The following is a 14,296-nucleotide window of genomic DNA, read 5'->3' as shown; positions in this document are numbered from 1 at the left end:
AACACTGTATACCAGTGCGTGTATCGTGTTCAAACATTTGGAGGTCAGTACTCCCATACGCGAGGATCACTCCAAAAGAAATGCACACTATTTTTTTTAAAATTCCATATTTTATTCTACTTGTTTGAAAGTTGTACAGTGTGTAGATACATCCTTTAGGAACAATATTTTCATTTCTCCACGTAATTTCCATCCCACTCAACTGCCTTACGCCATGTTGGAACCAGCGCCTGTGTATCTGCACGGTAAAATTCTGGACCAACCTGTTGGAGCCACTGTTTGGCAACGTGCACAAGGGAGTCATCATCTTCAAACCTTCTTCCACGAAGAGAGTCTTTCAGTTTCCCAAAGAGATGATAGTCACATGGAGCCAGGTCAGGACTGTAAGGCGGGTGTTTCAGTGTTGTCCATCAGAGTTTTGTGATCGCTTCCATGGTTTTCTGACTGACATGTGGCCGTGCATTGTCGTGCAGCAGCAAAACATCCTGCTTTTGCCGATGTGGTCGAACACGACTCAATAGAGCTTGAAGTTTCTTCAGTGCCGTCACATATGCATCAGAATTTATGGTGGTTCCACTTGGCATGATGTCCACAAGCAAGAGTCTTTCGGAATCGAAAAACATCGTAGCCTTAACTTTCCCAGCAGAAGGTGTGGTTTTGAATTTTTTTTCTTGGGTGAATTTGCATAATGCCACTCCATTGATTGCCTCTTTGTCTCTGGTGAAAAATGATGGAGCCATGTTTCATCACCTGTCACAATTCTCTCAAGAAATTCATTCTCGTACTGTTCCAAAAGTTCGCTGCATAACGTTTTTCTTGTTTCTTTGTGAGCCACTGTCAACATCCTGGGAACCCACCTGGCACAAACCTTTATTTACGCCAACACTTTCAGTATTCTGCAAACACTTCCTTCCCCTATCCCAACGTAGCGTGACGATTCGTTCACTGTGATGCGTCTGTCAGCAGTCACCAGTTCGTTAACTCTCTGCACATTGTCTGGAGTGTGTGCAGTACGAGGCCTGCCGCCGCGAGGACAATCCGCAATATTGCCGTGCCCGCTCTCATCACGTAACCTGCTTGCCAACCGACTAACTGTACTGCGATCAACAGCACCATCTTCATGCACCTTTTTCAACCTGTTGTGGATGTTTCCCACTGTCTCGTTTTCACAGCACAGATCTTCTATGACAGCACGTTGCTTCTGACGAACGACAAGTGTAGTAGCCATCTTGAAGACATGCTGTGACGGCGCCACTCAGGGGAACAGGTTAAACTAATTTTGAAAACAAGCGGGAAGGATCTATCTACACACTGTAAAAGGTTTACACATGCAGAATGAAAACTGTATTTTTACAAAAATAGTGTGCATTTCTTTTGAAGTGACCCTCGTAACTTTGTGGCTCCCCACAACATAACACCTGGACCACCAAAACCATCACTTTCGACAATGTTTCTGTGTAAATCACGTGTTCCTACGTCTCGCTAGATGTTAGTATGCCTAGCATTGTCGGCCGTGTTCGTTTTGGTGGTCCAAGGATTGTAGTGTGGGGAAGCATAATGTTAAATGGGCGTAATGTCCTCCAGATCTTTGAAAACAGTACCCTCACCAGACAACGTTATTGTGGCAGCGCACTTCTTCCCGATATGCGTCTTTTCAGGGGTGCATTTGTATCTGATTTAATTTTTATGTATGACAATGCGTGATCACTTCGAACTGCGCAGTTGGAGCAGGACTTGGGACGAGTGGATATTCCGCAAATGTACTGGCCCTTTCCGCCGATTTAAATCACGTCGAGCACGTGTTGGATGCATTGGAGAGACGTACTGCAACAAGTCCAACTGCAGCGACGGCCATGCACCAGTTGTCAACTGTGCTGATGGACGAATGGAACGCCCTATTTCAAGAAATCCGTTCCAACATTATGGCCATCATGAGAGCACGCTTCAGCGTCTGCAATGCCGTCCGGGGTTATCACACTCCGTTATGAGAACCATGTCCTTCCTCCTGTAATGTCCAGGTAACCATCATGAATCACTATAGCTGTAATTATTGTCTTTGACTAAAAGTGACATTTACGTTCGCCTTAATGCGTATTTCTTTCTATTACTTTCTGATACTGTAGCTGTTCTTACTATGTAGGGTCCAAACCTCATCGAGAAATGTTACTTCGCAGTGACACATAATCCAAAAGCAACTTTCATCCTTGAGTTTTGCACAACAGTATAGAATACTACGTTCCTGTATCGTTCGACATTGACAGTCGATGGTAGGTGTATCAGGGCCGTTATTTTATTCCACGTAATCCTCCACCACACGACAACAATTGCACCATCTCCGTGACTAGTTCCCAACTGGTAAGTGAGATGCATTGTCTCATGTGGCTGATGTCTTACTAGAAAGTGAGTCATCGGGTGCCAGGACACACCAATTCAGGCGACATCTTTCCATGCTTCCGACGTTTACATCCCTCAAATCACTGTGAAGTTCATGACATAGGATAGTTCCTATTGTACCACGCGTTAGGGTTTCTTCCTGTACCATTCGCGTTGAAGTGCGAGAACTATGGTTACTTAACCGCCTCTTTGTGCGCTGCAGTCCGTCTAATCTTGTCTTCAGGGTGCCTACGGGAGGGATACACAGATGGTTGTAGTATAGTCCTAGGGTAATCAATGCTGCTTCCTTAAACTTTGTAAGTAGACTTTTATGTGTCAGTTAGCGTCTATCTTCAAGCGTCTGCCATTGTCGGTTTTTCAGCATCTTGTGATGCTCTCCCACGGACCAACCGAACCTGTCACCATACGTGCTACTCTTCCTTTGTATATGCCAACACATTCTAATGGTGTTCTTTGTTATGGAGCTCCAAACATTTGAGAGCAATATTTTACAATGGGATTGTCCGAGTGCTGTTTAAGAAAACTCCAGACTGGAGTACCCTACAAGTTAATTGAAGTCTCCTGCTTGCTTCGATTGAGCCTAAGTGATGGTTCCATTTTACATCTCTATAAATTGTCACACCCAGATATTTGTATGACTTGACTGATTCCAACTGCGACTTCTAATTGAATTCCCATGTTACTGCATTTATTTTTCCAGCTTTGGAAGGCGGCTTGTAGATATATTTTTAATAATGTTGGATGTAAACGACCGCCGTGCTTCAATCCTTTATTTTTTTAAAAAACGGATTAGAGTTGGAAGATCATGACCGTATTCTTCAGTGCACATTTTTATGTCACATATATTTCTTTTATATAATGAGTGAGTACCATACAATTCCTGAGCTTCGAACAGCTTTGTTAGGGGGACATTGTTACATGCTTCACCGAGATCTATGAATACTAAATGTGTTTCGAAACTTCATATGATGCAATGACTTTGTTTTGTAAAGTATTCAGTTTTACATTTCTAAAAGCTTAAAGTAAATTTCTAATCTCTCTTTTGGTTTTAAATCTTACCAAAACCTGATCTTCTGTGCAAGTTTTGTGGACAATAATTCATTGTAGATAACAGCATCATTGCCAAAGTGTTGGGTATACAATATAAACACTAAGACTCTCAAGAAACTTGCCTCGATCGCAGCAGGAGTTATTTATATATCTGTCAACGACCGTCCATCCAAGATAACAAGCTGTGTTCTACTTACCAATAAATCTTCACTTGGATCACAAATTTCATACGATACCAGATATGATCCTCAACGAAAGTGGAAAACTACTACACATGTTTAAAAAAGTTAAAGCAATCACAGTTTTGAAACCAAACAAAGAAGGAACTTACATGACTGTCTACCTATCACCCTACTCATGGTGAAATATAAATTACTGGAGAGGATAAATCTCAACCAAATACAAGACGTCATAGAGAATATAATCACAATCCAGTAGGACAGCTTTAGAAAAAACTGAATTTTTGCAATGAAGTGCTAACGCTCACAGAATGGGTCAATCTGTATTTCAGAGGGGTCTCAACTCAGCTGCAGCGTTCGTAAATATGACGACAAGTTACTGTTGATGTATAAAATGGCAGGGGAGGGGGGAGAAGGTTGTTAAATACGCCTCGTGGCGGCAGTGTGCAGTAGGTCGAGCGGTCAGGATTTGACAGTGGGCATCCAGGGCTGCCGTTAAACGACAAAAAGGAAATTAAGTACATTAGAGAGGATGTATTTCGATATACGGAGTAAAAAGGCGAGCCTAGGGTCGGACGTTGGCAGGTTTAGGCCAGTCTAGGAGGTCGATCAATTAAATGAAATGGGCAACGGAAGGGGAGGCGGCTTGTGTTGACATCGTTTTAGGTTTTAGGTATAGAACTAATAGAAAATAAATACATGCTCATATGTAAGATACTTAATATTTTCTCATATTAAAATATGTTTCGTTTGGATTTTCTGTTGTAGACTAGCGTTTCTGATTAACAATCTACAAGTAGGAGTTGTGTGTCTACCTGAAGTCAGCCAACATCGCCGCTCTCCATGGAGTCGGTTGCGTGATTCTGTGTCCGAGACGACCTATAAAAGTGTTCTTTATATCCGTTGCTGACTAAACCTAGTTTATTGGGGAAGAAGCCAAGATATGACACGAGGAGGAGATTTTGAGGGACATGATTAAACTCCTGTATAAAATTCACACGGGCAGCAGATTTATAGTTTCAAAGGAGCAGGCTATGATCGATCTGAATATCATCCATACACGTTTTTAAGTACCATTCAGTAATTTCGAATAACTCAATTCCGGAAACTTGTTGAACGGGTACTAAAAGTATCTGAGTCTTCGACCGGTACCTTCCGAAATCCTTTACGAATCCCAGCTTTGTACGAAACAATGGCACGATAACTTCGTCACAGTGAAGGAATGGTACAAGAAGAACTTTTACAAGCTGCACTTTGTCTAGGATAGGCCATTGTTCCTTTATGTGGTACTAATTTCTAGCTGCTGCCACACCACATATGAACCAGCAGTACTTGGAACACAAAATTTTTGTGTCTGTGTTGAAAGTGTGAAGTCATCGTCCCCCGCTTAAAATAATTTTCGTAAAGTAATGAACTGAGTAATTCTGCACGACCTTTTTTGGACTGAAAATAATGATTTTGCCTTCGTAACACGAAGTGCCAGAAAGAAGTAATTTTCAGACTCGAAATCAGCAAGAAACCCTGCAGCATAAAAGGAATACAGGTATACAGGGTGTCACAAAAAAAACACCGACAGTGCTTAGTATGTTGTGTGGGAAGGCAAACTTATCGGTTTTCTAGAAGGAAATCATATTCAGAAACTCACGTCTTGCGCGCTGGAGAGCGTCGAAGCCTGTGAACGAAGGGTTGTGACGGTTTGCTCCGATTCGTTTCGGTGCCTGAATAGGAAAGGTTTTCCAACCCTTTAGACATGTGAAACTGGGGATAGATGATCTGAGCCTAATAACACTCCTGCGCACCTGCTAAATGTCTATGAACACCGGCTCAATCCATACCATATGCACAAAGTCCAGGCATTGCGGGAGGAGGACTACTCACGACGGGTACTGGTATTTATAATTCAGACTCCACTCACAATTCCCGAAGTTGGTGTTGTTCACGGATGAATGCACGTTTACTAGAGACGGAATATTAAACCTGTATAACACACATGTTTGGGCGGACGAAGGTGGTTAAAAATCATTAACACAGGGTCGATATTGACATGTGGCCCGGGATAATTGGTGACCATATCATTGTGTCATATCTGCTGCCAAACAAACCAACATGATCAATGTACCTCACATTTATCACAGATATTTTGTCTGCCAAAGGATCAATGTACCTCACATTTATCACAGATATTTTGTCTGCCAAAGGATCAATGTACCTCACATTTATCACAGATATTTTGTCTGCCAAATTATATGTAGCGCTATTAAGTGTTCAAACAGACATGTGGCTGCAGCACGACGGAGCTCCAGCAAAATTTTATGTCAATGTGCAGAATCACCTCAACATCGCATATCCCAGTCGTTGGATTGGTAGAGGTGGACCAGTTCCATTTCCAGCATGATCATCAGATCTGACACCTCTCGACTATTTTCCGTGAGCCAAACGTCAGCGAGGGATCTTACTGCTCGAGTCTAGGGAGTGATTGTATTACTTCAAAGACAACATCACCTATTGGCTCATGTGCAAGAGGCCCAGCACCGCCGATGTAGTCTCTGCATTGACGTAGGAGGTACACACTTTAAAGCCCGATTTGTAATGTAGACAACACTATGTGCTACTGTAATGTTGTCGCTTTAATTTGTTATGTGAAAGCGGTGCTGATAGACAATAAAAGAGGGTTAAAAGCTGTGAGCTATCTGAGGAAGTTAACGTTGCATTACTGAGCAACTGTTTCACCAGGTATCCAATCTAGCTTACCAAATTTCCAACCAAACTAACATTAATTATAATCTTTTAATAGTCATACGAAAACCAGTGATACATATATAAAAAAGAGAATTTAAATAAAAATAAATAAATCAGTTTATATTTGGATATTTATTTTAACATTGATCATTGAAATTTCAGCATATTAAACTTGAGTCATAACTAAGCTGGTGCCTTATTTTGGATTGTGAAAATGTGAGTTTGTACTCTTACGGAACACATCAAATAGGGAGCCAAGATTGGGAGACTGCATACAACACTACATTCATAAAATAACACACGAAGGACATTGAAACATATGTAAGAGGAAATTAACCACAACCAACCGATTCAATTTTCACCCAAAGAAGTAACGTTCGTAGCGCAATCTTGTCCGTCATGTAATTACCACACCCTGGTATACTAAATTCATACTAACTCTCTGTGAAATCTTCCCGAAAAGAATAGCTGAGAGCTACTTTGATGATTACACCACATGCTTCACGTGGTTAACTTGCTTTACACAAAGAGTGTAATGCCACAATAATTTTGATAATTAAAATAAATTAGATCGAAAAGCAATTTACAAAAGAAAAACCTCGAACTGTTTACTATCGTCTTACTATTAACCTGATGGGTCAAACAATTGTATAAGCACGTGGTACTGGTCTCACGAAGTACACCCCTCCTATACCTACATGACAGGGGACGGACAGAACCAGACTAAGGATAGAAACCTCTTTGCTTTTAGAAAGCATAGCTACCTGTTCCGACGTTGGTCCTACTGTTCTCTAGCACGCCCTATACCAACATGACAGGGGACGGACAGAACCATACTAAGGATAGAAACCTCTTTGCTTTTAGAAAGCATAGCTACCTGTTCCGACGTTGGTCCTACTGTTATCTAGCAGACAGGCTTGTCTGCTACCCTCAAGCATGCAACTAGAAATACATTTGCTCATTCATCCTCTCACACAGAAGGGAAGGGGGATGACAGTATCTTATCATATACAGTATATAAAAGAAAGCGGATGTAGGTTCCGTATGGTGTGAGATGAATTACATATATGAATTAGATATAAACTGCTTTAAAGTGTAGTAGTGTGACAGATCGTTCTTGTTTATGTGTAAAAGTAACACGTTCCACTGCTCAGTCTCCTCGCAGATAGTCAGAAACGCCACAGTAAATTTAGAAGAGGAATTTATGCCTTAAATGACAACAGATTCAAGAAATTAACATGAAAGGAATCCAACAGAGACCTTTCACTACTCGTGTTGGGTTCGTTGACCGGATGCGGAACGCACGCCCATCGCAGACTTCGGCGCTCGCCAACGCCCAAGCAGTGCGTTTCCGGACGTTAGTTCCTCCTTGAAAATGGATCGGTGTGCCTTCCCGCATAACATACTAAGTGTTGTCAGCGTTGTTTGGGACACCCTATACAGGGTGACTCAGTTACTATTCCCACCAAGAATAACTCCGAAATTATGATAGGAACTAAAACTTTGTGGGACAAACGTTGCATGGGACAACGGGGCCCAGAATATGACGTTGATTTTTTATTGCTAGGTGAGGTCGCTTCAGATATATGAAGGTCATCTTTGTTTTTTTTTAAATGGGATGCTATAGCTAGGTACTTATTTTCTAATAGCGGCTATCGAGACGAATCCAATGATGTGTAACAGTAAGATCTTTGAAGTTAAACGAGGGTCAAAAAGGTAGCATGAACGTCCATTTACAGAATGTGTAAGAAGTGATACAACCTTCTTATCATGGACTGAGTGGTATTCCTTATCATGTCGCACTATCGAAGCACATGCTCTGACAATTATCTCCCGCACATCTTCACATGTGGTTGGAACATATTTACAAACAATATCTTTTACGAATACCCACAAGAAAAAATCCAGAGGCGTCAAGTCTGGCGACCGAGCCTGCCACGACACATCTCCTCCGCGTCGAATCCAACGATTTGGGAATTATCTCTGCAACTAATTTCTAGCCATCAGCGCAAAATGTGCCGAACACCCATCGTGTTGATACCACATTCTGTTCCTTGTTCCTAACGGTATTTCTTCCAATAAGAGACCTAATGTTTCTTGGAGGAATGTGGTGTACTTCCTGCCACTAAGATTTCCTTCGATGAAATTGGGGATATAATTCTGTCCTCCAGCATCCCACACCATACATTCACTGACCACCGTTTTTCGTGTTCGACTTGCCGCAGCCAACATGGATTTTCAGTTGCCCAATAATGCATGTTACGCAAAGTAACATTTCCATGGTTCGTGAATGTAGATTCGTTAGTAAATAAAATCAAATTAATAATGTGTCATCCCTCTGAATCTGAAGTTGACTGCATCGGCAGAGTCGGCCGAAGTGGCCGAGCGGTTCTAGGCGCTACAGTATGGAACCGCACGACCGCTACGGACGCAGGTTCTATTCCTGCCTCGGGCATGAATGTGTGTGATGCCCTTAGGTTAGTTAGGTTTAAATAGTTCTAAGTTCTAGGGGACTGACGACCTCAGAAGTTACGTCCCATAGTGCTCAGAGCCATTTGAACCATTTTGAACCCACCGGCAGTATTCAGTGCGACGCATACAATACATACCAGTTAATTGTTTGTGGAGACTGATATGGTAAGGATGATATTTATGGCGATGCAGAACACGAGCAACACTACTCTTTCTCATGCCAGATTTCCTTGCGATTTGATGTGAGCTAACACAAGGGTCTCGAACCACAGTGGCAAGAGCACCAATTTCCGTTTCCTCGTTAGTAACTTTCCTTTGCCGGATATGTTTCCGATAAGTTAAAGATTCAGTTGGTCTCAATTAATCATACACATATTTAAATGTACGACGTTTAAGGTGAGTACGTTGAGGATATCTTTCAGCGTATAAGTCTCTAGCTCTCACTTAATTTCGTTGGCGTTCTCCGTAAATGTGAAGCATATCGATTTGTTTTTCGAAGGAATACATCATTCACATTCCGTTGACTCGACCTTACTAGTCTTAGCGTTCCTATAAGTGTTGTATTGCGAAATCGTCGAATGGTGTTTACATGTCAATGACACGTTAGATGGATAAGCCGTATTAGGCGAATATTTACTATTTTCACGACATAGGAGAGAGAATTATCAGAGCATGTGGTTCGATAAGTGCCAATGTGATAATAAATACCACTCAAGCCATGATAAGAAGATTGCAACACTGCACTGATACCAATGGTCATCACTTCGAACACCTTCTGTAAATGGACGTTCATGCCACCTTCTCATTAACTGCGAATAGTCTAAGTGACAAAGCACTGAACTACCTAAGTCGAAACGAGGCCCCGGGAGTAGACAATGTTCCGTCAGAACTACTGTCAGCTATGCGAGAGCCAGCTATGACAAAACTCTTCCAGCTAGTGTGCAAGATGTACGAGACAGGAGAAATAACTTCAGACATCAATTAGAATGTAGTAACTCAAATTCCAAAGAAAGCAGGTGTTGACAGGTGTGAATATTACCGAACTATCAGTTTGTAAGTCATAGTTGCAAAATACAAAAGCGAATTCTTTTGAGATGAATGGATAAACTGCTAAAATCCGATCTTGAGGAAGATCAGTTTGGATTCCGGAGAAATATAGGAACATGTGACCTAATACTGAACCTACGACTTCGCTTAGAAGATACTTTAAGGAAAGGCAAACCTATATTTATAGCATTTGTAGCCTTAGAGAAAGCGTTTGACAGTGTTGACTGAAGGTAGCAGGGCTAATACAGAGGGACCGAAAGGCTATTTCCAACTTTTATAGTACCCAGACGGCAGTTATAAGAGTCGTACGGCATGAAAGGCAAGCAGTGGTTGGGAATGGAGTGAGATAGAGTTGCATCATGTCGCTAATGTTATTCAATCTGTACATTGAGCCATAAGTAAAGGAAACAAAAAGAAAATTTCGAGTACAGGGAGAAGAAATGAAAACTTTGAGGTCTGCAGATGACGTAATTCTGTCAGAGACAGCAAAGGACTTGGAAGAGCAGTTGAACGAAATGGACAGTGTATTGAAAGGAGGACATAAGATAAACGTCAACAAATAAAAACAAAGTTAACGGAATATAGTCAAATTAAATCAGATGATGCTGAGGGATTTCGGTTAGGAAACGAGGCACTTAAACCAGTAGATGAGTTTTGTTATTTGGGCAGCAGAATAACTGACTATGGTCGTAGTAGAGAGGACTTAAAATGTGGTTGGCAACGCAAGAAAAGCGTTTCTGAAAAAAATTGTTAACATCGAATATAGATTTAAGTGTTAGAAAATCTTATCTGAAAGTATTTTTACTGAGTGTAGGCATATTTGGAAGTGAAACATGGATCATAAACAGTTTAGACAAGAAGAGAATATAAGTTTTTGAATGAATGCCCAAGATCACATGGGTTGATCACGGAACTAATGAAGAGGCAATGAATAGAATTGGGGAGAAAAGAAATTTGTGGTGTAATTTGACTAGAAGAAGGGATCAGGTCATGGGACACATTTTGAGACATCAAGGGAACATCAATTTAGTATTGTAGGGAAGTGTGTAGAAGGGGAGGGGGGCAGTAAAAGTTGTAGAGGTAGACTAAGAGATGAATAGATGAATACAGCAGCAGATTCAGAAGGACGTAATCTTCAGTAATTATTCGGAGATGAAGAGGTTCGAATCGTGAAGGAAAAACATATATCCGTATGTAGTTAAAATTACCACGGTCGAGCAGACCTTGAGCGGAACTCTACCAATAAAGTTATTCGTGGCCAAGTGATAGCATTACAGTATTCCTCTCTAATTACTTCATCATTGTACCGCAATCAACAGTTATTGCTATTCTACTCTCAAAAGCGCCAACGAGGGCTATCGTCTTAACCCCACATTCTGTTGGACGACTTCAGACTGGCCAAACATGGGGACTAAATGCCCCTATAGTTCTCCATCTGACTCATCCTTACCTACGACAGTGTTGTGTAGACCTCTTCCCCTCCAAAATTTCACAACTTCTTTCAAATCATAGAGAGCTATACACTCTACTTAACATTCCATATTCATCTACTTTCCCCCAACCGTCAGCTAATCTAGTTAATCACATTTCCACATATGTCCAAACAAGCATCTCCTACATCTCCAATAAACTTGAGTGCTGACACCCTACAGTCTCCCCATCCTTGGTATCCCTCGCCTGCTGCCGCATCTCACTCAACAGGTCCCCACTTTCCCTCCATCTCGATGCACTCCACATTCTTTCTCAACGAAATTTCAGTTGTATTCCCCTCTCAGATGGTAAACTCATTCCTGAGATGTAGCCCTGCTTCCAACTATAATCCACCCTACCAGTCTCATCTCAAATTGAGGTTCCAACCCATCCTTTCCTTATCTAGTTGATGTCACACTCCTGCCCCAACACGTGTCTCAACTACCAATTCCTTCTCACAAACACATATCTCATCTTTCTTCATCCAAAATTTTCACCACTACTTCCCATGTCCCCATTCCATACTCACTGTTACCAGGAGTCCGTACTGTATCATTCGTACAATTATTTTGAGTGTATATCATTTTTTCATCACCATCTTTTCATAAACTTACCTAAGTATCTGGATACCTGTTCGTAGACATAAGTATAAGGTACGTCCATACTTTGCCTTTATAATGCTTGTACTCTCCTAAGGACACTTTCAATGAGGTGTCGAAATGAGTGTGGAGGAATGACAGCCCATTATCCGTCGAGAACCTAAACCAGAGAAGGACGCTGTGGTCTGCAGTGATCGACGTCATAACTCATTCCAGGGGTTCAGAATGTTATTGTCCACAGACCATTGCTTCAGAGACTCTGCTTTGTGACAGAGTGTATTGTCATGTGGACACGAACAGTCATCATCTCCGAACTGTTCCTCTACTACACGCAGTAAACGTTGCTGTAACATGTGCTCAAATCCTTTCGGATTGTTTTCGTAGCACCACCGCCCCCATAGTTCACTGATGGCACTACACATGATGGCAGGTAACATTCTCCAGGCAAATCCAAAACCTTCCCTAGGATTGCTATTGCGTATAACGTTGTTCATCCCTTGCCATCACTCGTTTACAGCCGTCCGCCGCCAAGTGGTGTCGTTCTTTACCCCCTCCCAAGCATGACTTACCATTGACTTCAGAAATGTGTGGCTTATGAGGAGCTGCTCGACCACTGTACCTCATTCACTTTAACACACCACACACACTCATTGTGCTAGCTAGACTTCTGGTCAGTGCATGAGACCTGTCGGGTCTTGGTTTGGCTGCATTTGTTCCTTCGCGTTTGTGCTTCACAGACAACTTGAGTAGTTTTAGGAGGGCTGAGACGTCCCTGGTGGACTTGTGGGTGGCAGCCAATGACTAGTCCACGTTCGACGTCGCCGAGCTCTTCTGATCGACCCACTCTGCTGTTACCGCTTCTCTACTGACAACACACCACTCCCCGCCTCCTTTTATACTGGAGGATGCGACTTTCGTGGCACCTTGTGGTCAATCCCACAGTACATATATCCGGATACTTTTGATTAGACAGTGTCATCAGTCGTACTCTAATTTTCATAAATTTTTGTATAGTTCTTTTAAAGATATAGACACTTAAAGAGCGGAAATTTGGCTACTGTCACACGCCTCTCTATCGGGAAAGGGGGTGGGCCTATTTAAAATGAAATAAAGACGACTTCAGAGAGATCCAGATCATTGCCTAGCTACCTTTGGTCACGAACTGTAGGTACGTTGCTTCATTTTCCTTCTTACTATTCAGTTTCTGATCATGAAGGTTCACGATGATTTGAACTGGCTAACACCGACTCAAACGCTATAGCACATTTTCAGATTCTAACGTTTTATTTGAGAGTCACTAAATACATGACTAATATATAATTCATTGTGTGGTAAACGTGACGTAAGTTGAAAAAGGTTCTTTTGTATTTTATGTTCATATTAAGTTATCAACTCACACTTTCTCATTCAGTACTCGTAGGCTTAAAGACATTAATACAATTTAAAGTTCGTGAAACCGACAAAAAAGGAAAAAATTTGCTATTATTACAATCCTTTATATTAGTCGTTTGGAGCGAATGAAATTATAGTTTCAGAATTTTTACCTTTATCATTTTGTCTCAATAGATATTCCTCAACTTATTTATTGAACAAGATAGTCACTTCTGTGCGTTGAGGGAAGAAGAACATTTATTAAGATAAGGAAAACATGTCGGTTGATTATTAAATTTATCGAAAGACTTGTACACCGATTTGTCGAATCACAAGTAGTGAGTTTTCCCATTTGGACGGAAAATTTTTCTTATAGGTGTACGCGCTGGTTTTCACATTTCTTCTTAGTGATCTATCAGTGTTGCCTGTGCAAGTTTCTCTTTAAGTTGTAGAAGTATTTGATTTCATTTTCAGGATTTATCTAGAAGTACTCTTGGTTACATGGAATCAAGCAGCTTTATTTATAGCTGACAAAAAATATCATCTTGCAGTCTTCCAAGAACAAGTTCTTGGAGGGGGAGGCATGACTTTGAGGTATTACGAAAACCCCTACAGTTGCTGACAGTTTATCCTTGTTGCCTATTGTCTCAAGCAAATGTCTAACCAACTAAGTCGCAAACATGCAACATAACGAACAGTTATCCAAGAACAAAAAGTAATGTAGGAAATTGCATAGATATTGCATATCTTTAATAAGTGAAACTTATTCTGAACCTTCTGAACCTATAAAACTTTATCTTTATCATTTGGTTGTAGCTCCTGCAGTTCGCTCCACTGACAACACTTTATAATACGAATATTGCAAAAAAAGCAAACAAATAAAAAACGAAAGTTAATAAATAAGTAAACGATGAGTGAGTATTGGACTGTTAATTCAGATGTTCAAAAGCCGCCTTTTATATTATATGATTTATA

The sequence above is a fragment of the Schistocerca gregaria genome, chromosome 2 (assembly GCF_023897955.1).
Source record: "Schistocerca gregaria isolate iqSchGreg1 chromosome 2, iqSchGreg1.2, whole genome shotgun sequence".
In the NCBI taxonomy this organism is placed as follows: domain Eukaryota; kingdom Metazoa; phylum Arthropoda; class Insecta; order Orthoptera; family Acrididae; genus Schistocerca; species Schistocerca gregaria.
This window is presented reverse-complemented; position numbering follows the sequence as displayed.